Below are 25,336 nucleotides of genomic sequence, written 5' to 3'. Positions count from 1 at the left end.
TCATTACCGTCTTCTTTATCCTAAATAGCATAATCGTGGGAAATGATTAATAATATGATGACTGAGTGTCCACTTCACATAAGTAATGATCGCGGATTACAATCTTTGGATGGTCATATTTTGAACATCGCTGTTCATAAGAGCGATTTAGGTTTATTTTACAAATTATGACCAGTGTATTTAATTAAATTTAATTTCGATACGAATAATATCGATCATTTGTTAAAAACACCAATTGTATATGAAAATAGTACTTCGAGAATGTAGGAAGTAAAATAATTAGGATTCTTGTCAGGAACTAAAAGGTGGTCTTATGATTTACCGAAAATTGCATATTTGTCACAATGAAAATTCTACAATATTGACTAAGATTTGTCTCTGGAAGTCATTCTTGTGTTTCTGTCACTCATTGACAATAAATGACTGAACAGTCACTATGTTTTCATAACATTGTATATTTAAAAAAAAACACTAAAAACTCGCATCCTACTTCCAGAAAAGAAAGTAGAATTTTATATTTGAATATACGGATTCTGGTATTTTTGTATTCATCAAAATTTTCAGGTTTCGAATCGTTATTAGATAGTGATAATGTGCTACTACTAAAGCAATGGCTTGTTAGTAAAAATCGATAAAATTGTATTGCATATTAAAATTTCACACATGTAACCTTTGGTGATACAGCGCTATCGACGAGGAAAATAATATTGGTAAATGGCTTGAACAAAATGCTACATTTTCTACAGGACTAGCAACAATTTCATTTTAACAAATTATACCCAAACATTAGATAAATTTGAGAAGAATCTAATGAAGATTCATATTTCAGACAAAATCAAATCGTTACGTAAACAAAGATTTTATGACATTCATTGTTAGTTCAATCATAGTTGTAATAATAGTAGTGCTGTTAGGGTATATGGAAACAAAGAAACGAATATTGAAGAAAATAAAAAAAATACTTGTACTCACCAATTAGAAGAACAACAAAGTCAGAATCTTTAACGGAATATCAAAGTAAATTTGTGTTGAATGTAAGTAGTGGTAGTTTAATATACTGGCAGTAGAAACAAAACAGACGTTATATTGGTCAACGCCAACAATTATGATGTATTAATAAACCTCTTGTAGGATATTTTAGTAAGTCCAAGTACATATGCAACACTTACCTAAAAGATAAACGAGAAGAAAACACCAATTAATATTTTGCTTAGCTTTGTGTGGATTAAACTGTACTATTATTTTGTTGATTAGATCTTAAGAAGAATTTCACTTATTACTATACTATATACGGTTTTCATCAAGGAAAATGACCAAATGAACAGTGCAGAATGTATCGTGATTTATTAATATAGATCGGTGTGGTCTAAGTTCTCAAAGGTCCTCTATGCCTAAGTTCTTAGAAAATGATTGATTGATGAAACAATAAAGTCAAGGAAAAATCGTTATATATCAACATATTGGGCAATGTAAACTATAAGAAATAATGCAAGTTCTTAATAATAATAATAATTTCTTAATAAGTAGAACATTACCTACGCTCTTAAGAGCACAAAATAATATTAATAACATAATAAGGTAAATACATGAATGATATATGATACTATCAGGATATAGGTTAATTGTTACGAAATAAGAAAGAATGGAAAAGGGAATATTCCTTGCTTCTATTTTACTATCATTATCATGTCATTCTTAATGTATGAAGCGTACACTTGAAACGAAGTTCATTATTATATTAATAAAGAAATTACTTGAAATGCAATAAAACTGAAGACTTAAGTGTCTTAGTAGTTGTAGTTTAGACTAGGAAAATTCAATGTGGATTTTAAAAAAAAGATGAAAAAAAGCTATTTTTAACTGTCCATATTAAATGTAAGAATGTAATGATGATAGAATTTAGTCAAAGATAAAAATAGTACATCATACCAAGATGAGTTTGTCGTGATGGCGAAATATAGAAAATTAGGTATCGTGGAGAATATCTGCGAGTGCATGTATTGCAACATCGAGTGGCGACATCTCAGCAATATACAAAGGACGCGATGACCGATTAGTGGAAGGTCATTATATGATGATGCAGTGTCCTGCCAGAAGGTCGATCTTTGACCCAAAAGTCCCTGGGCAAAGTGAACCCATGATGGCTTGCCATAGCCTTCCATGGAACGATAATAACGTTTTAAGAACGGGATCTAGAGTCGGATCCAAATCACTTGTGTTCCCACTGGGAATCGATCGATTGATTGATTTTTAGTTTAGCGTCCCTTTCAGTAGCGAGGCTATATGAGACGTGGACCTACTGATTAACGTGGAATCCGAACCACATGAGCTCCAGCCGGGAATCGAACCACTGGGAATCGAATCTGGACTCCGTGCTTACAAGGCAACGAGCGTATCCCCTCATCTACCGGGGATACTGGAAGGTCAATAGGAGTAACATTATTTTCATGGTAACTGTGTAGACAAAATGTGAACCAGTAATAATCTTCGATAACTACAGCAGAAAGCGCGCGTTAATCTGAATATTTGCTTGAGCTGTTCGGATTATTAAATTGTTTGGCGTAAAACGGAGTGCTCAAAAGCCACAAATCCAGTTATAAACGAATATTTATCAAGATCTAGTTCTAATCTAAAACATGTACAGTACCGTATATGTAGTTAAGCATTCACAAGTCATTTGAAATAGTCTTGTATTCAATGGAATGGAAAAGGGGTTGGGGAGGGTGTCTCGACGACAAAGATCTTTTGCACCCGTCACTGGTCGTGGAACAAACAAAGTCACACGAACGACAAAAACAAAGACTAGTCACTGAATGTACGTGAAGGTCACACATTGAAACTATCACTCGCTAGCACCAAAAAACAAGACAGAAAAAAGTACCATACAATGAATAAAACGACGAATAAATAATTGGCAAGAGTAAAGATACTGCACACAGATCGTAGGTCGCAAGTACTGGAACACAGAAGAAAGTCAAAGTGCCGTCAAAACATGCAAATGCTGCAAAAACTGGAGCATCTTCAACACAGTGGCTTCATCATCGACGAGAACAGTAGCGAGGTCAGCCGGCAGTCCAAACAAAATTATGGCAGCAGCAAGAGGCACACATTCCACTAATAGGTGACGAATACTCAGGGGCTGACCACAATGACGACACACAGGCAGAGGCGTACGTCGCAGAAGATGTGCATGAGTGAGATGACTATGTCCAATCCGAAGGCGGGCCAAAGTCCGCTCTTCCAGGCGAGATGATCAAGGATCAAATTGACCACAGGCTTCAAAAGCTGCCAAGGTGGAATAGGCAGGAAACCCAGCGGAGAAAGCGCAGGGAGATCGACATCAAGGTCAGCTAAAGGCTCAAGGGCACGAATGCCAAAAGGCCGGGTGCAAGTGGGTCGGGCTTGATAGCGTTGAAGACAAGCACCAGCATCCAGGGTGAATTTAGACGGGTGGTCAATAGAAGCTCTCAGGTGAAGCAAGTATCTCAGCTGCAACAACTGGCGACGATGATCCAAATATGACTCGTTGGCTTCGACGTATAAGCTGAGGATCGTACTTGTGCGATAAGCACCAATCGCAATGCGAAGGCCCAGAAGGTCAACAGTGTCCAGGTGACGAAGGACAGACAAACGGGCAGAGCCATACGCCACACAACCATAGTCCATCTTAGAGCGAATGAGGCTCCGATACAGTCGAAGCAGCACAACACGGTCAGCACCCCAAGTGGTATGGGAAACCAGGCGCAGCAAATTCATCGCACGGAGACAACTATACTTCAGCTGGCGAATATGGACAGTCCAAGCAAGGCGGCGATCAAACTCAAGGCCCAGAAAACGAACACTCTCCACATAAGACAGACGAATAGGGCCCAAACAAAGATCCGGATTAAAAGCACAGTTCTTCAGACGACAGAAGTGTACACATTTCGTCTTCAGTGGGGAGAACTGAAAGCCTGTGTGGGAAGGCCAATGGAGAAGGCGGTTAAGCGTCAGTTGTAGCTGGCGAACTATGGTGCGAAGGTCGTGTGACCGACAGTAGATGGTGAAGCGTCCACATACAGCAACCCATGCACAAAAGGTGAAAGTTCGGCCATGACACTGTTAACAGCCACAGCAAATAAAGTTACACTGAGCACACTCCCTTGCGGGACACCAGTGGCCTGAGAAAAAGACGGAGACAGTGTGGATCTCAGCTTCAGTCTAAAGGAGCACTCGCGGAGGAAATGCTGGAGAAAAAATCCCATATGTCCACGCACGCCCCACGCGTGCACTTAGTCTTGTATTCAAGAAAAGTGACCTGATCTACTCCAATAATTCACAACTGTTTCTGTTTGAGCAAAAAATTTAAAAATATCAACCCTACCGGCAAAATGCCATTCGGACAAGCGCAGGGTTCGGGTAACGGTGGGTTTGGATTAACGCGAGCAGCTTGTACTGCTAATGGGGAAACAAAATCCGGAAATGTGTAATTAAATGAGCTCGAATAAAAGCAAGTCACCTATACTCATGTCCAATAGAACAAGCTAGCAATCATGTTTACACCATGCGAGCGGAAACAGTATTAGCAATTCTAGCCCCACTAACTTTATTGGTCCACAGCAATTTGCGAATTATCTGGGAATGATGGGGAAATTCCCCTTTTACAACTAGATACACCATGTAAGTTTTATTTTTTTTCGTGTTATTTTCTCCTGGAGTAAAAACTGGAATTAGAAAGGAAGGTTTACATGGATTGTGATGTCAAATAATGGAATTCAAGGAATAATAAACACTTATTCCTCCTATCAGTATGTTTGAGGAGGAGTCGGGGAAAAATCTTAGTTTTCTTTCCTAAAAGGAAATTTACAATAACAACAATACTAATAATGCATAAAAGAATAAAAATCACGTATACAAATAACTGGAATTCAAGTAGAGATATTAACTAACAAAAGTTTCCCTTTTGTGTCATGTGTTTGCGGCAATTACGAGTGATTAGTTTTGCGTTTTTTTCAACCCTACGAAATCGGTTTAAATGGCTTCGTAGTTCACGAGGTGCTGGAATTTAAAGCCTGCGTAATTTCGACTTTGGTATCATTATATTACTACAAGTATCTGCATTAAAATCATTGTTCATTGCAGAGTTAAACAGAGTCCTAGAACCTATTATATTACAATTCAAAATAATACCTATTGTTTTTGAAGTACAGGATGTCACCTTCATTACTCTACTTCTGTTGGGATGGGCAAGGCCATCCATCCATCGTGTGGGCGGTCGCTCACCCTTAATGCCGTCCCTGGGGAGGAACATTACAACATACAGCTGTTGGACAAAATATCTGAAACGTTTGCAAAAGTGTGTAAATCATACCTAGTATGGTGTGGGGCCTCCTTTTGTGTTCAAAACAGCTTGGATCGACGTGGAATGGACGTATACAGCTCCTGAATCGTGGTGTGTGGAATTTTGTACCATTGTTCCTTCAAAACATGCTCCAGTTCCTTAAGGGATGCTGGTGGAGGGTAATGATACCGAACACGCCTTTCTAACTCAGACCACAATGGCTCAATGATGTTCAGATCTGGTGATTGTGGGACCCAGGGGAGGTGTGATAGCTACTAGTCATGCTCCTCAAACCATGATTTCACCATTTTTGCAGCGTGAGAGGGAGCCAAATCATCTTGGTAGATGCCATCACCATCAGGGATCAATACTTGGGCCATGGATAGAACTTAGTCCCCTAAAATGGCCTCATTCGCCTTAGCATTAATCATTCCATGCGGGGCTATGATGGAACCTGCAGAAAACCACGATATCGCTGCCCATACTATAACAGAACTAACCCATGCTTTACAGTAGGGAGCAGACAGTCTGTATCATAGGCCTGCGACGGTGTTCTCCATACGTAAACACGATCGGTTGTTGGAAACAAGTTGAAGGTCCATTCATCAGACAATATTACGCGTTCTCACTGCTCATAAGTCTACGCCTTGTGGTCCTTGCACCAGTGAATACGCCTCTTCGCATTTACTGCTGTGACCAGGGGTTTGGCGATAGCGGCCCTGCCATGAATTTTCATTTTATGAAGTTCCCGTCGTACTGTTTTCGATGAAACCGGGTTTTGTAGGCCGGAATTGAGTTCAGACGTAATTTTTGTTGCAGTAGTCTTATTTTTAGCTGCTACAATCCGTTTTAATGCCCTCCTGTCCCTATGTGACAGGATTGTCTTTCGACCACTGTTGTGCTTTGCGGACGTCGTTTTCCCATAAATTGTGTATGCCCTTGTGACATTGGACACAGTGCCTTTAGATACCCCCACAATGTTCGTCATTGTTGCCACTGAAGCTCCAACCAGACGGACACCAACGATCATGCCTCTTTGGAAGTCTGTCAGGTCGCCCATTTTACCGCACCACTTTCACACCACGACACTCACAGGTGAACTGGTTACTGCTGACGGAAGAGGAAGGTCCACAAGATACACTGAAAACAAAAAACGGTCGGCAACCGCAACATGTGTTGTGCAGTGGAGGGCCTAACTTACTGTTCTGTATGAAGTATTTTTAGATTTTTTGTCTACCCCGTGTATTTTGTAATGTAAAAACTACAAAAAAATTTACCTGACAATAGTTTGAACCGAGTCATTTGTTTGGAAAGGGTTAAGTAACTGGAAAATTCGGCCAACATTTTCCATCATCCCATCATTTTCACGGACACTTTTTCGGACAAAAAAGTTTGCCCCAGGGTCCCAGACGGGGTCCAACTCAATTTTTTTCAAGTGGCAAGGGGCACATCGTTTGAAAGCTGTTGTAAAATGAAAGAAAATGGAGCAATCTCGACTCTCTACAACAACCCTGTGCAAAATGGCAAATAAAATGTGGCATTATTTACAAAGTACAACGGTTTAGGTTAAAACGTATTGTACCAGGGCCCCACATGGTCTCAGGTGGGGTCCAACTAAAAATTTCAAAATGGCAAGGAGGATTAAGTGGCACATCATTTGAAAGCTGTTATTAGATGAAATAAGACGGAGCAAGTCTCGACTTTCTACGACAACCCTGTTCAAAACTGCAGTGGGTCAAAATATAAACAAAAGTTTAATTGAAAATCTATGGCCACCTTGAATCCAAGATGGCTGCTAAAAACCTATATCGAAAGGATAGGCATACCAAACTACTGAAGCTAGGAAAACCAAACTTGGCACTAATAGGTGACGAAAATATGCGAAATGTTCAAAAACGCGACACCTTGAATTCAAAATGCCGCACTATGTATTGAACGTATGTCCAGTTCAAACCACTGGTGTTGCAGAAGCGAAATGTGGTATTTACGTTTATGGTTAATAGTAGATATCCACAAAATATCTGTGATCCAATATAGCTGCCAGTGTGAAAAATGAGTTTGTATATAAATATGCTATTTCTTGGAATACAGTGACCAAACCGACGAAGTTTGACGCAGCTCGATGTACTAAAATGGCTTATACGTGCACCAATCTTGTAAATGATTGTTTATTTATTTATTTTGTATATTTGGTATTGAAATATTGCGATCAATCCAAAGAATGTTATACAAATGTAGCGATCACGAATACGTTACAACAGAGCCACCAACCTGACTGGTGCAGCAAGTCCTTTACGTATGAACTATATATGACAAAATTAGAAAAAAAAATACCCGAAGGTATTCAACTTTTGTTTAGCAGTATGAGTAGCAAGTCAGAGTTGTGTGTTCATCGCATATTCGTTATATTCACGTAAATGATGTCGAGAGAACCGTAACGAACGTGTATTAGTAACAAAACATGTGTGTGTTCGTACCGAATGAAATAATATTTGAAGTGAATCGAAATTCCATGGCTCTTTAGTCTTCCTATTGTTTCTAAATACATAATAGAGAAAATAGAGATTTAGGTTTGTACTGTTATGAATGACCGATTTTAAGCGACCATTTTGGATTCAAGGTGGCCATAGATTTTTATTAAGCTTTTATTTACATTTTGACCCGCTGCAATTTTGGACAGGATTGTCGTATAAAGTCGAGACTTGCTCCATCTTCTTTCATTTTACAACAGCTTTCAAACGATGTGCTATTCATCCCCCATTGTCATTTGAAAATTTTGATTAAACACTATTTGGGACCCTGGGGCGAACATTTTTATCCGAAAAAGTATGTCCTTGAAAATGACGCGATGCGTGTTGGCCGAATGTTCTACTTACTCAACCGTTTCCGAACAAATGACTCGGTTCAAACTATTCTACCAGGTTTGAAGCTTTTACATTAGAAAATGTGTTGTAACTCACGAGATTCCGCCTGGTGGCACGTATAACTTTAGGATTCGACTAATTATAACATAGCAAATGCAAACACAATTGTCTCGTTCGGATCTCAGTGGAGCCACTGCGTGACCCTCCCTTGTAAGACGTAACAATCACGGCCACAAAAAGTTAAAAGTAGAACTAGGAGCATAATATGAAGCACCATTGACTATGTAAAGGCACACAATAAATCTTTGATGATGATTTTAAACGTTAAGAAAAAGATCAAATAATGCTGAAAAAACTAATTTACAAAAACTAATTTTATCCACTAAAAATTAATAACGATAAACAAATGAAACTAAATTAGAAAATTTTGTTCAAACATAATTTTTAATTTGACCAATGTTGCTATTAAGAAATAACATATTTTGTGTCATATTTATCTACGAATTGTATATAAGAAACTGTTTCAATTATATTTTATCTTTACTGTCAGAGCATTACTAAGGATAATGGAAACGTGAAAATATTTCATGTATAATGCTAGACCCAGCCTGCAGTTATATCAAAAGGGAGATTCCTATAAATTTAAGTGAGTAAAAGTTTTGTTTTTATTTTCATGTTCTACGCAGCAGGACACCGAGACCTAATCCATCCAAACCATGAAGGCCATGCAAAAAAAAAAAAAAAAAAAAAAAAAAACCTACTAATAACCTATCAATTAAAAAATATTAAGTTCTGCATTTTATATTAATATTTCTTAACCATTCCATGGTGTCGATACTATGAAATGAAATCTTTGAGTTTTGCGTCCACGGTTAATGCCGGGTAGGCTAAAAGAGACGGTGATGAGAAATGAATGAAGTGGTGGAATGAAGGAGGAGGAGACGGGAGAACTCCGAGAAACCCCACGATCACGGTGGTTGTCCACCACAAAGTTCACTTGGCGGGAGCAGGGTTTGAACCCGGGACCCCATGCAACAGAGATGAACGCTCTACCACTGAGCCACTGACACATGATAAACAAAAACCCCATTATTACCATTATTAGGATTAAGCCTTCTATTGAATTACATCTTTCAAATTTGGGTGAAGTTCCATAGTAGCAAAAGCAATAGTAACAGTAGCGATAGTAGTAAAAGCAACAACTTCATAGAGTAATTAAGGGGATGATAAAGATGATGATCGCATAAGTTCTGATCCGCTGTTGAACGTGCAAGAGCCTGGCGACAATTTTTTTTTTTTTTTTTTTAATTGGCACTGTTTGATTTATGTTGTGAAGTATCAATACGACTATAGTTCACAGTACCAAACATTGTATAGTAATTGAAGGAATGGTAAGGATGATGATCGCATCAGTTCTGACCCGCTAGTGAACGTGCAAGAGCCTAGCCACAAAAGTTCCTGTAAATTGGCAGCATTCGTTTTATGTTCAGCGGCAGAGATGGCGTGGGTGAATGAAAACCTGACCCACTGATCCGCCATGAAGGACTGTGAAACATCAAAATCCATCGTTGTCAACTCTGGCCCACGATGCACGCCTCCCTCTCCACTGACTAGAGAGTTTACACTTGTAATAAAACAAAGCTGTGAAACTGTCGCTAATTGGAGTTTGAGTTTCTACCGCTCAATCATTCAAGCACCGCTCTGTTACAATAACGGTGGATCTGACCTTTACGATATTAAATGGTAAAGTGTTTGTTATGGGCCATATTACGATGAATTTCAATAATTATTTCATTGTTGAATTCCATTTTCTTTCTTTTTTTTTTTTAATAAAATGAAATTTGGAAGTCTCAAATCAAGGTAAAATAGACTTACGTAAAGGGAAAAAAGTGTAAAATTTTCCGTAAAATTTAGCATACCGTATGAACTTAAAATTTCCATGTAATGAAGAATACAGTACAAGTTTTGTATATTTCACGCTCCATATAATAAACACAAGTTTCACCAATTATTATAATAGAAAGCAGTCGATATAAAATGCGAAGCAATGTAGTTTGTTTCTCAATTAATAATTGTTTCTCTACTAATGTCGATCGTTTTCGAACTTTTCTTTTTCAAATCAAACCACTACCAATTTTCTATATAGAAAATTCCCCTCCCATAAAATAGAATTTTAAAAATTGCTAGGACATGTTCTGTTTATTTTTAATAAAGAATTAATATATTCAATTTAAGGTACGTAAGTTGAACGGCTCGTGACATACTAAACTTTTCGAAAAAATTGAAAATAAAGAAAAGCAATATAACATAATAGTTGTATTAAGGTCTAACTATAGGCTCTATACCAAAAGTAATTTCATTTAGCTTTGCAATTTGGCCCTGATGACTATGCACACAGTTACATTCAATTTATATATGACATTTCATATATTACAAGTTATTCAAAAATATATTTTTTCTAGTAGTTAGCTCCTTAAAAAAAAAAAAAAACGCACTGAAGATGCTGTTTACTATACAATGAGCAGACTGGGTCGGCGGATCATGGTCGGTCGGTGAACCAGAATGGGTCAAAGGTGGGTGGTAGGTCGCAGTGCCTCACATCCTGCGAACCACGACTACTGATCCGCTCCATCTCTGTTCTGTGGTACTTATAGCCGTTATATTTAACAGCACCAAACTTCGTACAGTAATTCAAGGGATAGTAAAGATGAACGCAAGTCTTGAACCAATAGTGAACGTTCACGACCCTCGCCACAAAAGTTTGTGTTATTCGGCACCATTTGTTATGTTTTGTGGTAGAGATGCCAGTATAATCAACGGCAGGAGGGATAACTGTTCCTCCCTGATCCCCCTGAATCTCACCCTTTAACTGACTTATTTTTTGTTAAAGAAAGGTATCTATGCTTACTTAAACAATCCTAAAACACTTTTACCTCTGTTACTTCCAATGCGAGAAATGGGATTTAGGCGCTCTATTTCAAATAATACAAGAACTGTACATTTTCATGAACTGAAGTCGGCTGACATCAGAGATCATATGGAATGATCGAAAGATCTTACCTCTCTTTCCTTTCCTATCTCAATCTGTGCTAGTGCTACCTACAGCACTAATATATAATATAGGGCGAGAGTATAGTACCTACTAAAATACAAACCTTTCTTCAACAGTTGACAATTTCATGTTCTGCCAAACTCGGTCATAGCATTAAGAAATACAGGGTTTATTGACTATTTGGTATTCTATCTTAGATGTTACATGTTTAATATTTATATAGAATGGGTCTGTGTCATTTATATGAACATTGAGAGATTGGATTTCGTGTGCACGTGCACGGAAAGAAAAGGAAATAATTGGGTGAAGTAATTTCTACATTTTGTGACTGAAATTTTGGGAGTTTCTCCGGGGGGGATTAATTTTCTTCGGGGGGGACATTCCCCCCGAGCTACCCCCTGATTTCATCCCTGCATCTAACATGGAACAAAAACAGCTCAACGCGTTAGTAATTTTAAATTGTCATCAAGAACTTTTTGCAAGACTTTATTTTGATATTATTGGAGACGAATTTATAATGCGCACCGAAATCCGCATGCAAACTCTTCGTTTACTACCTGCGAACCTGAATCAAGATGGAAAAAGTCAACTAAATACAAGTAAGTTTACATTAGCATAATATCACAATTTAGTGAGAAATTTAAAATTTGGTAGCAATATCTTAATCTTACATCTATTGCACACGCGAATATAGGCGAAGTAAGTCTTATTGTATCAAATGTTGGAAATATACACTGAAACCTCTCTTAACGGATATCTCTATAATGCGACCAAACTATGTCACTCCCAGCAGGGGTAAAAGTGGATCTGAAAATGTAGGGGGACGGTAGTTAGCGGAATGGTGTCATGCCGTTCCCCCTGCCTATCTTTGCCCGATTTTTTTTTTTTTTTTGGAACTGGGGTACGCCATACATATTTTTTCGAGGTAGAAGTACAGCGTTTCCCCGCGTTCCCCCTCACTTTTACCCCTGCCTCCTAGTAAAAATGTGTGTGCTGTTATGGGAGAAAACACTGCCTTTTACGGACAAATAGTCATGCCCCACCGATATCCGTTATTGAGAGGTTTTATTGTATTCAGAGAAATTAACTAACCCTATTGAGCGGTAAGAGGCTAAACAGTTTACTAGTTATACTAGTGAATTCTTATCCAGTGTCATTTCTGAATTATTGCAACTATATTGTTGAGTTGATTATCATTTAGCATATCTTTTGAGCAGTGATGCCATATGAAACGTAAAGCTACATTTTAAGATAGAATCCGACCCACTATTGTTCTACGCTCTCCTACCGGGAATCGAACCCGGGACTATGCACCAACCACTAGACCAACGGAGAGGGCTGCAACTGCATTGTGTCAAGCTGTTAGCATCAGTAGTTAATTATCGGCGCATAGAAACGCGGAAAAAATAGGGAAAAAACAAATTAAAACTGTCAACCAGAACGGGGGGGTTATTAGGCTGCAACATGTCTAAATCCACTACTGACTTTTTTTTAACCAACTAACCCTACATCCCTTCTTCCTGATTACAGTCAAGTCCCCCCCCATGTTTTCTTCGTGTCGGTGCCTATGGCTTAGGTAACATACATTCCTGCTTCAATGAGTGAACAATGATGCAGTTAGAAAGTAAATAATACTTTCACTTTTTTCTTCATACTTGAAATGAGAGTAATTGAAAATACTGTTTTTCCACTATTATAACGAAATCATTGAAGCTAGAAAGATGACATTTCTACCCTATCTGTACGTAGGCACTATGCCTTCGAGTATGTATAAATAATATTTTTATTTCTATTAAAGGAAATGAAGAAATCTTAACTCGTACCAGAAAGTAGAAATTTTGCTCAACGTAGGACACGAACCACATAGACTGCAACAGGGGACCAAACCCTGATCTCCCATGCTAGAGGCGAGTATAGTAACCGCTTAATCGTAAAATCGCTGATATAAGAAGAAAGCAAATTCTAATACATTTAGCCCCCGCCAAGTGAACTTTGTGGTGGACAAACACCGTGCGCGTGGGTTTTCTCGGGGTTATCCCGTTTCCTCCCACTTCCTTCATTCCACCATTTCATTCATTACTCATCATCACCGTCTCCTTTAGCCTAACCGGCATAACCGTGGGACGTAAAACTCTCAGATTTCATTTCATTTTCTAATACTTTTAGTTTTCGCTCATATTTGAAGTGTCCGTTATTGCAAATGACGCTTTTAACAAAACCATTGAAACTACGAGACAAACTTCTACCGGTACTAATTCGTATGCATGGGAATAAAAATAAAACATTTTTACGCATGCATTGAAAGTGGTTTTGACCCAACTTTAGCGCGAATCACAGTTAACAATATGGCCACATGCGGGGAATAAGTAAAACATCGACAGGATATAAGCACGTGCTTCTCGAAAGAAGCGCTGACCGATAGCCAATCATCCGATGATTGGCGGAGTAATACAATTCTCCAATGTTTACATCAGGATCAGAAGGTTCGTCGAATGAACTTTATTCATCTGACCCGGTTCCCGGAGCAGTCTAGGAATCGTTTCAAAAGAACGATTCAATGTAGGCCTATTAGAGCAGTCTAAGAATTAGTACCTGTTACGAGGAACTCACTCCCATACCAACTACTTCGAGGAATAAAAACATCTTCGGCAAATGTGTTCTAAAGTTCAACAGGAACCGGTTCAGTTGAATCAGTTGTTAAACAACCGTAATGGTAATAATATACATGAGAACCCCCTGATCTGAGTTTCTTCTGTGTTCTATTACCACTTCTACATGAAATACCATAAATTTTCTACGTACTTCAATAGTAAAAAGTATCCATGTGCACAAGACATGCGATATGCGTTAAATCCCCCTCCCCCCACACACATAGTCATAAAGTACAAGGGCACTACACATGCAGATATAAAGTACAGGTACGTTCTTTTTTTATTTTCGTATCAGTCGATAAGTAAATAAAAGTCGCTTTGTTACCCCCTTTGTAAGTTCGTACATACTCAATGAATAATCCCTAAAAGTATGAGCGTCCCGCGCAGGGTGCGAAATCATTTGAAAATGGAGGGGGGGAAGAAGTTAAGCAATCCACACTAATGCTTCGTGGAGCCTCCAAAAAGTTGAAATTTTAATGGATGATGATGATGGTTATTATTATTATTACTAATAATAATAATAATGTTCAAACTAGTCGACATTATTATTTAAAAATACTTTGTTATTTATTCATTTAACCAAAATTGATGATATATCTAGGCCTACTGCATTTAATATACACTTCGGTGCGTATGGTCCAGGGTTAGAGTCCCGTGGGAGCACAGTACCCTTGTGTTTACACATCATATTGAAGACTGCATTCACGAAAATGTGGTAGAGATCTATAAGTCAGAAATAATAGTCCCTGAGAACCGATGTCCTAACCAAGCATTAGAACTACTAACTTGAAGCGCTTCACCTGGCCAGCCATAGATCCCCATGTGCAGTAGGCCTAGAGTCAGAGCATAGTTTTTATTATTTATGAAATTCCCGTTTCTTCGCTAAGTATTTAGTATTTCAGTTTGGTCGCTCAGATATCCGGTCACTTATGTAAGTCTAAATAATACTATGTATTTATATTGTATTATTAGCAAGAATATATTATTATAAATAACAGATATGATTTCAATACAAATACTTGATAGACAACAAAAAGCGGTGCTGCCTCAGTGGTTGAGCGCTCACCTCAGGTGCGTGGATTCCCTGGCTGGATCCTAGCTCGCGCCAAATTCTGTTTGTGGTATACAAACAATTGTGTGTGGGTTTTCTCGGGGTCCTCCCGCCTCCTTCCACTATCTTAATCCACCATTATTATCTATCTCATCATGACAGTCTTCCTTAGTTTTACTGAATATTCGTAGGACGTTAAACCTTAGAAAATGAAAGCATAAATACAACAATACGATTGATTTGCCTATTTAAAATTAGTGCCCCTTTTCAGCAGCGAAGCTATGAGATGTGGGATTACAGTTTAAGGTGGAATCCGAACCACGGTAATCGTTCAAAGGCACTTCCACCGGGAATAGAACCCGGGACCCCGTGCACCGAAGATGGTGGGCGAATGCTAGCCAGTAGACCAGCGGAGAAAGCCACAATAATACGAGTAATAAATGATTGTGTTACTGTATATATAGACCTAAAATATAGTTTGCAATAACGTATCTTACCTTAGAGAAAACATTTAAGATTAAACTTCACTTTTTTTCCGTGTGTAACGAGAGTTGAACATGTGGCGGCCAGAAGAAGCCCACGTATGAGCTGCCGTAACAGCATCCCATAATTTTAAAGGAAATCCACTGAGTTTAATTGTTAATAAAGATTGAAAGGTATTCGCCAACATACGGTTTCTTTCGAAACTTTTAGTGTGAACAACACTGAATCCACGTTCACAGGCAGCAGTTGATAATGTCACAGAACGAACTTTCCGCGTTAAGTCTTTAAGAACTTGAAAAGCATTTACCGACTTAGAACTTGACTTGTACTCTCTCCATTCTGACACTGTAGAACCCCCGTTTGGTCTAGTGGCTAGCACGCTAGACTTCGGTTAACGTGGACCCTGGTTCGATTCCCGGTGGTGTACAGTTGAACGACCCAAGTGGTAGGATTCCATTATAATCAGTAGGTCCAAGTCTCCTTTATCCTAGCAGGCATAACTGTGGGATGTTAAACTAAATCAAACCAAGCCATTCTAACACTGTAGTATCAGGATTTAATCCAAACAATTAAGCTTCTATATATACATCTACGTTACCGTATAAACCACTCATGTTATTACGATCTTTATGTTCAAACACTGAAAAGCACTTTAGGACATCATTAGAAGGAAACTTTCTTTCCACTTCTACAAAACCCTGGATTACCTGCCCCCTTATTTGATCAAACTCACTATCATCACTCCCTGTATCAGACCTTGTCTGCAGTGCACTAATACAAAGACTTTGGTAGACATCATCTTTCATACGCATTTCTCTCAGAGCTTGGATTAAAGATTCAATTCTTGCTCTATTTCATTGTACGAAACTGGTTCCTTTTGCATCGTTTTACTAATATTAGACAGAATGCATGCAATATCCAGAAGAAAACCGAGCAATAGAATGTTCTTTTTCTGCAACAGATTTTTTTTTTGGGGGGGGGGTAAATACCACTCAGTTTAAAACTGTCTCTGTTGAAATGGTCAGTATTTTCATATTCCAAAAGTGGGAATTGCATTATATAAGAAAAATATGTAAAGACTGCAAATAATACATGCTCCTCATTTGAAATCTAACGTATGTGAAACAATCTCTTGATTTTTAGCAGTCCTGCGGCATCTGTGACTGTCGCGATACTTTTAAGTTTTGCAGCTGTATGAAGTTCGCCTAACTAATATTCAAAGTTGTGAACAGCATTCACAACATCAAAAACTCTTTCAGATACAAGATCCATTCGATGTGCCATGTAGTGTACGCTAATTAGGCACTGGTCGACATTTCTTCTAATTTGGGCAGCAACACCTTGTTTCTCCCAGTAAACATTACATCCCCGTCCGAACCCAATCCAACAAGCTTTTCTTTAAGATTAAAAATATGCCATCTTCGGAAAACGGTTGAATAATTTTCTCTTCAAGGAATTTTGCATCGGCATCTTCTACAGGCACTAATTTATAAAAACAACAACAATGGTTATTTTCTTCGTCCACATACGGTACATATAAAAGCAAGTGCTTATCCGCAAACATGTTTGTAGATTCGTCAACTGTTTAAGAAATTTTACCAATTTTGCACGCAACTGGTAGGCCTACGCTAGAGAATAAAGATCTCCATCTCGTCACAACGAAACAGCCGACAAAGTTAAACACCTTATACCTTTACAACTAAACTACGTTTGGGAAAAACAGGCATGCATTCAAATTTATTGTTTGTTTGAAAATTTTCATTATAGACCTACTTATATTTTCATATTAAGGTGTCCTCCCTTACATGTTTTGGTGGGGGAAACGCAAGTATAAAATTTTTGGTGGGGGGAAATCCCCCCCGCCCCCGGGATTTCGCACCCTGAGCGTCTTGCTCCTTCGGGAACTGATGCAGCTTCATGTATACTATATCCATATTGCAAACCGAAAATGAAATGAAATCTGAGTTTTACGTCCCACGGTTATGCCGGTTAGGCTAAAGGAGACGGTGATTGTGAGAAATGAATAAAATGGTGGAATGAAGAAAGTGGGAGGAAACGGGAGAACCCCGAGAAAACCCACGCACACGGTGTTTGTCCACCACAAAGTTCACTTGGCGGGGGCTGGGATCGAACCCGGAACCCCAAGCACCAGAGGTGAACGCTCTACCACTGAGCCACCGCGGCCCCCATATTGCAAACAGAGTTCCTTCGTGGCTAAGCAGTTAGCGTACGCACCTTTGGCGTGGAAGACCTGGGTTCGATTCGCGGCGGGAGCTCGTGGGTTCGGATTCCACGTCAATCAGTAAGTCCCATCTCATATAGCCCCACTGCTGACAGGGGCTTTAAACCAACCAAATATTCCAAACTATCCATAATCTACAAATACAATATTTAATTCTCAACTAAAATTTTAAAAAAGAACATTAATAAAATGAGCAAATACTTTTGAAACTACATGGGGCTACCGTCCGCGAGCCTTCAAAAAAACTAATTAAAATAGAACCTATTAAAACATTCCCTGGCCACCTATTAAACCACTTGATTCTGTAACTAGGGTTTCTAACCAAACTTCCCGACTAAACGTTGGCCAAAATCAGTTTCAGAACCTAATGTCGTCGACAAAGCAGAACACTCGTGAATAACAAACTCGTAATTATGAATCCCACACACGAAGAAATAGAACACCAACAGTTGCACAATACTCAAGTTAACATTACTGAAAATTGTTCCTTTCCACATAGATGTAAAATGAAATTAAATTTTTGAGTTTTACGTCACACGATTATGCGGGATAGGCTAAAGTAGACTGTGATGGTGAGCAATGAATGAAATGGTGGAACGAAGAAAGTGAGAGGAAATCCACGCACACGATATTTGTCAAACACAAGGTTCACTTGGCGGGAGCAGAGTTTGAACCCGAGACCCCATGCACCAGAACTGAACGCTCTACCACTGAGTAACAGACCGAAATATAATCGCAAAAACTACTACTTAGAATCAACACATGAGCGAAAGGAAATGTTTCCTGTAATCAGCTAGCTCTGAAGTATTTTATAGTGCAATTTAGGAAAAGATAAGTGGAAATTTCTATTTCTATTATAATGAACAAGAAAAAAATAATAAATGTCGACTCTTACCATATTGGAAGGAACTTCAGCCTAAGACCACATTCATCTCAGGTTTTCTCTTATTCAAATTTACTACACAATGGCGCAAATCAATAACAATTAATGTTCGAATGTAATACAAACTTATTTTTAAAAACAAAAAAAAAAAAAAAACAGCAATTCAAACTCTTAGCATCAAATTCATTAAACGGTATTTTAATATCATTTACTAACCCTACAGTCGCCATAAAACAGAAATTGAAGTAAGCGCTTTCACGTATTTGACAACCAGCGCATAAGCCTAACACACTGACACACACCGCCTACAAGCAGAAACAGCTGACATCACAGTAGCCAAGTACCAAATGACTGTACATGATAGACAGAGACACCTAATGGAGAAAAATGTAAATTACAACCAGCACACCTCACAACAGACATCGCACCAAAGCCACAAACAGTTTTAACAAGGGATTGAACATACAAGAACCGGTTCCAGTCACTATTCTAGTTAAAGTAAATCTTACTAAAAAAGTTTCAAATGTATCGAAAGGTTTAAGGTGAACGCAGGTGGTTGAATCGAACACGGAACTTCGTACTGGAAAATAGCGCTTCATAGGCATCAGCAACGCTGATCTTAGCTTAAGTATTTAGAAGGGCACGGGGGAATCCTGTAAAATGAAATAAATATTGATGTGGGTAAGAAGGGCGCCGATCCTGGGGTACCGGGGGGCCCGAGCCCCCCAAAGCTCTTGTGGGCCCCCATGTATTTTTATGAATATGTATTTTTATTGATATATGTATTTTTGTTGTTATATGTATTGTTATATCTATTTTTTATGAATGAGCCCCCCAAAGTTACAAAGAAATCGGCGCCGTTGGTGGATACTGGTGTGAACGAATATCAAAACTAGGACCTCTCTCAAGAAATGCGCGCGCTCAACCAATGAGCTAAGTGGATGATGATAGAATTGGTGGAATGAGAATGTTGGTGAACGCAACGATATAGGGGAGAGAGGGGTAGCCCCGGTCAGTTCGATATAGCGTGAAAAACGTGTTGTAAATAGAAGCAGATGATGGCGCCTTACTGGCAGCTGTAAGATAAAGTAATTTTGAGAGCGACGCCATTGTAGAAGTGATAGGTATTAAGTGAAGGCGTGTTGTTGTTTTCGCTGTGTTTGATGTAATATTAGGCAAAATATTCGACGCTGTAAATACTATTCCATTTGATATTTTTATTAAGTGACTTCTTAGGTAGACACTATGCTTCTAAAGTTCTAAAGCAATCTATAAATCAATGCATTCATTTGTTTGTATGTTGGTGTTGACTGTGTTTTACTCAAAACATACGTTTTGGGTTGCCCCGGTCAAACGGATGGGGTAATGGCAGTCGATGACCGGGGTTTCCTGACATTAAAATAAACGATAACAAAGAAGTCTTGACACTCCACCCCCAAACAAAGCTCTTCAAGTGTAATCTAACTCAGAGGCCAGAGATGATGAAGTTGAACAAGGAACTGACACTGGATCCAGACGTATATATTTATTTGATGATTTTTTGCCAATACCAATAGATTTATATTTTAAATATATTAAGTGTTGACGAATAATATATGTAACTTCAATGAATAAGTAGTTTTTTTAAATCTTCTTTACACGAAACTGCGGTTTATCATTTGTCCCTGTAGATATCCAACTATTCTAAAGTTAATGAACAAATTTCAAATCTTAATGATGATGTTTTTATTTTTTTTCATATGTAAAGCATGGGGAAATCCCCGACTGCCATTACCCAACCATGTGGGAAATAACGGTCAATTGAGTATGTTCATATTTTCGTCTTTAGCTTGGAAATAAACTAAAAGATGTATTTTGAAATTGGTTACAATAAACTAGGATTAATTTAATTATAGGATTATAGGATTAATTTATCGCGGAAACCATTAATGCTTAACGATTTTTGCTTAGGTGACCGCCATTCTCCCTTATTGTTGTTCACCAGAGAGTCACGTGGCAGGGGATTGGTCATGAGAATCTTTGGACTTGATACGAGCATTGTTGCATTGTATTCAGTAAATGGAGAGGAAATTGGTAGAATAGGAATGTGGAAGAATGTACTGACACAATGGAAGACATGCTATATCATTTGTAACCTAGGTATTTCATGAACAATACTGCAAATTGTAAAGTTGGTGCCAATTTTAAGGTATTCTGAAAATTTTCAGTCCAATATCTAGACGAAACAACATTACCACTCAAGTATGATTATTAAAAAATAAGAAAAAGTAGTTCTACAGAATTTTTATTTTCTTCATATTTCCTGTGTAGGAAAGTAATAGGTGGAAGGGCATAGTAAAATACGGACATTTGTATTTACCTTATTAAAGAAAATTAAATAAAACAGTTTATAAAACATTATAAACTCTTTACCAAAAAGTTGAAATTTTGCTTAAGGTGGGAAACAAAGCATATGGGCTGCAAACTGGAATAGAATCCGGGTCTTCCACGCCAGAGGCACGAGCATAAAAAAAAACTGCTCATTGTCTGGTGAAGAAATTAATCACTCCTCTAGACTGTTAAGGTCTTCCACAGTTTAACAAAGTAATTGTATGTCTTCAGGGAAAGATCTAGTAAACTCTGGTTTGGAAGCAAAATTTTCTATAACAGTTCTCTGCTGCTCGCTTACTTCTTCCAGCTTTCTTTCAATTTTTGCAAGATGGCGGGAAATCACTGCTAAATAGTTTCAGCCAAATTCGAAATGCCTTTCATTTGAGCTATGGTGAACAGCTGATGAACTTCCTTTACCTAAAATCAAAATACGATAAAACATAATGTTCGGACTGCAATTTTAAAATACAGACTAACTTACAAATGAGAGAACAGCTTGGGATTTTTTTTTTTTTTTTTTTGTCAAATCAGTCTTCCAGTAGTGGTACTTTAGATTTAGTGTTTTATTGAAACCCTGTTGTGTACCGACAAGACAAAATAGCGAAAATTTTCCCAAACTTAACCATACAAGTTACCAATTTATATACTAGATTTTGTCTCACCCTGTTAACAAACCGGTCTTTTGTTCGCATGACTGCTTCTCAAGTTCGATCTGCACTCTTTCTCCTTTTCGGTCCGAATCATAAAGGACTGCCTTCTGTAACTTGTAATGTTTTAGTTTTCTTATATTACATCAGCAATTAAAAAATGTACAAAATATGCATTTTAAAATACACTTCCCTACTTAAGTTTTTATGTGTCTATAGAATTTACAATTGTCAGAAAGTTTGTCAGTAAATTTTTTATATGAGATTATTTACAGGGTAACTTTCATGTAAGAAGTAAAGACGAGGTATAGGGATGATACCGGACAATTGGCATGCGTCTCCAACACGCTTCCACTTTTCAACAAGCCTAGAATGTTTATTATTATTCTAGTAAAATATGAATAAGAGAACGCTTACAGCTAATTAATTCACAATCTAATTGTTTGTAATAACAGGTTTTACATACTTATTTGAAACATGAATTCCCCGACTCTTCCAGATTTTCCCCTAGTATTCACAAGCAATTCGCTGTCCTATTATTTACATTGTTCTATATTGTACTTATTACAAGCATACGCTGAAGTTCCAAAAGTTTCTGTGCTTCAATGAGAACGGTATTTAAGTTTTAACGATCTCTTAATCACTCAACCCTAATAGCCATCTATCCCTCTCAGTTTATTAAATGATACACACTGTTTACACAAAACAATAATAAATGATTAAAGAAATAGAACTGAATTTACACAAACTAATGACTTTTCACATGTTTCTATAAACAACTTTATCCTCTTTAATCTGCATTAAATTATTGTTTAGGACTATTCTGTTTCCACACATACATCGGCAAGATTTAATAAAAATATTATTGTTTGCATATTAGAAGGTATTAAAAGTATGAATAAACATGTGAAGGAAGAGCTAAAGGTTCATCATAAGAATATATCCTATATATAGGATGGATAGAAATAAATGGTTAAAACTTTAAGGCTGAACTCCACACACCAAAACAAGAATAATGTTCCACTCGAAAATTTTCGAAAGTTTTGCAGCTACATCTACGAACATCTGTAGTGCTATCGTCACAAATGGCGTAGTATATCTACAAAGCCGTAGGCAAGTAGCAAATCACAGCGGACGTTGTAACCAATGGCTCTATTTTAGCTTAGTTTATGGTTGGGTAATGCAGCTTAGATTTGTACACATCCTTATTAATCCATGCTGATTTTGTGACAAATGAATTTGTACGCGGGGAAAATTGTGCATGCAGCACAAAGGTTGCTGAAATAGATGTATTGGGTACACCTTTCAGTGTGATTCCCTAAAGCGAGAAGTCTTACCATAACGTAGATATTTTATTAAAATTAAATCATGTGGTACCGTAATTTATCCATTTGTGTAAACATTGATATTTTATTCTAGTCGTAGCTTGAATTGATTTAAACAAACTTACTGTCAGGTGATGAACTGAGGTGTTAAGTAGGCTCGTTTCAATTTATAGGTTACTCAGTCTGTACGAGAATATCAAATGCAGATGACGACCTGGTGTGATCTAATGATGCACTTGGTGGTGATGGCAATTTCAGTTGATTTTGACCTATCACTCGGCTTCTTTTCTCACATTCATCAGGCCTACGTGAATCACTTTCCGAACAAGACAATATTCTCCTCCTTACTTTTCGTTTTTTCCTTTCCCCTTCTTCTATTGAGGATAGTAATTCTGAATCGCTTTCTGTTTGCTTCAATTTCTGTCTGGCTTTAAGAATGTCATCTGAAAAACAAGTTTGTTATGAAAAACAGTCGTAATTTCAGACGAACAGTACATTAAAAGAGTCCAAAAAATTATGACCGCCTCTTTAAAAATGAACAGGTTCGGCTGACGTCAGAAAAATGGACAAGGAGAAGATACTCGCTAGACGGTCAAAGGAATAGCTCCCGATCAGTTACTTTCCTATTTGTGAGTATTAGGAGACAAGCTGGTGTGATATGTCCGACAAAGGGATGGATCTACTATACATTTCAACTATATAGCGGTGACTGACAATTACTGTAAGAGATCTTTACGTAAAAATTCACATCACAGCATTGCATACCGTCGATAATAATAGCTACCTTTTTCATATAAGTTAAAAGACATTTATGTAGGAATTATGACTCTAGAATATTCTACCAAAGTGATACTGGCAGCTGTATCAATACATTATCAAACGAAATGGATAAAGTACAAAAAAAAATATATCCCAATAAAAAAGCATTTTATTGTACGTTGATTTTATAAGCAGTATGCGTGCGTAAGGACTGCAATTCGAGCAATCGCACACAACACTATGAACTAAGATAAATGAAAAATCACCACCGTCAACATCGTAACAGAACACCGAAATAATTGTCAAATTTATTATAGAAACCACTACAAAATTGTTAATTACTTGATTATAAACGACGTATGCAAAATACTTAAATAGCAAGTAATTTTGTACAGGTTAGGACAAATTTATGAACTTCTGCATATTGTATTTAAGTAAAATATTTCATTGCAATTCAAAATTATACTCAAGAGTTACGTCAATTTAATACCTTTTCTACATCACGCTCTCTGATTGCAACGACTTTGGTAAGTTGTTCCTGAGGAGCATATGAAAAATCCAAAATTTTGGATTTATCGAGCCGCTAGTTTTTGAAATTTAAATTACTGAAAGTACGAAAAATTGCCAAAATTTGACACAACCCCGTATACAAAAATGGCCCCATCTCTTTGTCCTAGAGAGGTTACCTTTGCCTTATTCTAAATATTCTGAAATAGACTTTCATATAATATATACAACTCGAAAGAACCTTTTAAAATATTGCACTCAAAGATTCTCAAAATTTTCACACTTTGATTATTCAGGAAGCCAAATTTTCAAAACTTTGAATAATAAATATATTTTCTATCATTCTCTTACATGTCCCTACATTCTGGAATCGTCATAGATCAGTTCATACAAATTCAGTTTATGTTTAGGAAGTAGTCAGTTAACATAACGTTTAAGAAAAACAGCAGTTTAACAAAAATTATGAAAATTATTAATGTTCTGCCAGGTCTGCATTTTCGAAATAATATGGTAACTTAAAAGCTTACATAGTGAATCAATTTGCAATGAACAGAAACGAAATTTCACTTATTTCGGACTGTCTTTAGGAGGAAAAAGGAGAACCTTGTAAACAGCTTGCTGCTTACTTAAGTCTATTCAATCTTTCTTTGAGTTCAGGTACTGTTGGAATTTCTTTTCATCTTCTATAGCAAATGAAGCAGAACAAGTGTATGCGCCTTTGGCTTGGAAGACTCGGGTTCGATTCCCGGCGGGAGCTCATGTGGGTCGGATTCCACGTTAATCAGTAGATCCACGTCCCATATAGCCTCGTTGCTGGAAGCGACGCTAAACTCAAATCAAAATGAAAAATGAAACAGAAAACGCTACAGAAGGCAAACCAAATGCCGTCATGCTAGAAATGTTCCAAGTGAATTTTGATAAACTACTAATTTTAAAGTACTCTGTGGAGAATACTACACCAGATTTCTGAGGTAGGCTGTAAATGAAGATGAAGCAGGCTGAAAATGTTATTATCCACGAGGAAACCCAAACAGGCCACTTGGGCAAAGCTTTGCAAGAAACATACTAAGGCATAGAAATAACTGGCAACTTCCGTGATCAATAATATCAAATATTATACTCGCCCTATTTCTTACGAATGGAGGAAGTGGAAACGGGGGTTACGGGCTGTGTCGATTTTTT

The 25,336-nt window shown here is 37.6% G+C and overlaps 1 long non-coding RNA gene across 1 annotated transcript; it reads right to left on the bottom strand.

The window, feature by feature from the left end:
* Positions 1-19,534, bottom strand: LOC145688279 (uncharacterized). The gene is made up of 2 exons (XR_014131866.1): positions 18,763-19,534; positions 1-1,169 (listed from the first exon to the last, which is right to left on the bottom strand). It is a non-coding gene; the product is annotated as an uncharacterized LOC145688279 (long non-coding RNA).
* Positions 19,535-25,336: the final 5,802 nt, after the last annotated feature.

This window comes from Thermobia domestica, chromosome 6, assembly GCF_964235325.1.
Source record: "Thermobia domestica chromosome 6, izTheDome1.hap1.1, whole genome shotgun sequence".
NCBI lineage: Eukaryota > Metazoa > Arthropoda > Insecta > Zygentoma > Lepismatidae > Thermobia > Thermobia domestica.
Note: the sequence above shows the minus strand (reverse complement) of the source record. Positions and strands in the feature narration are given on the sequence as shown.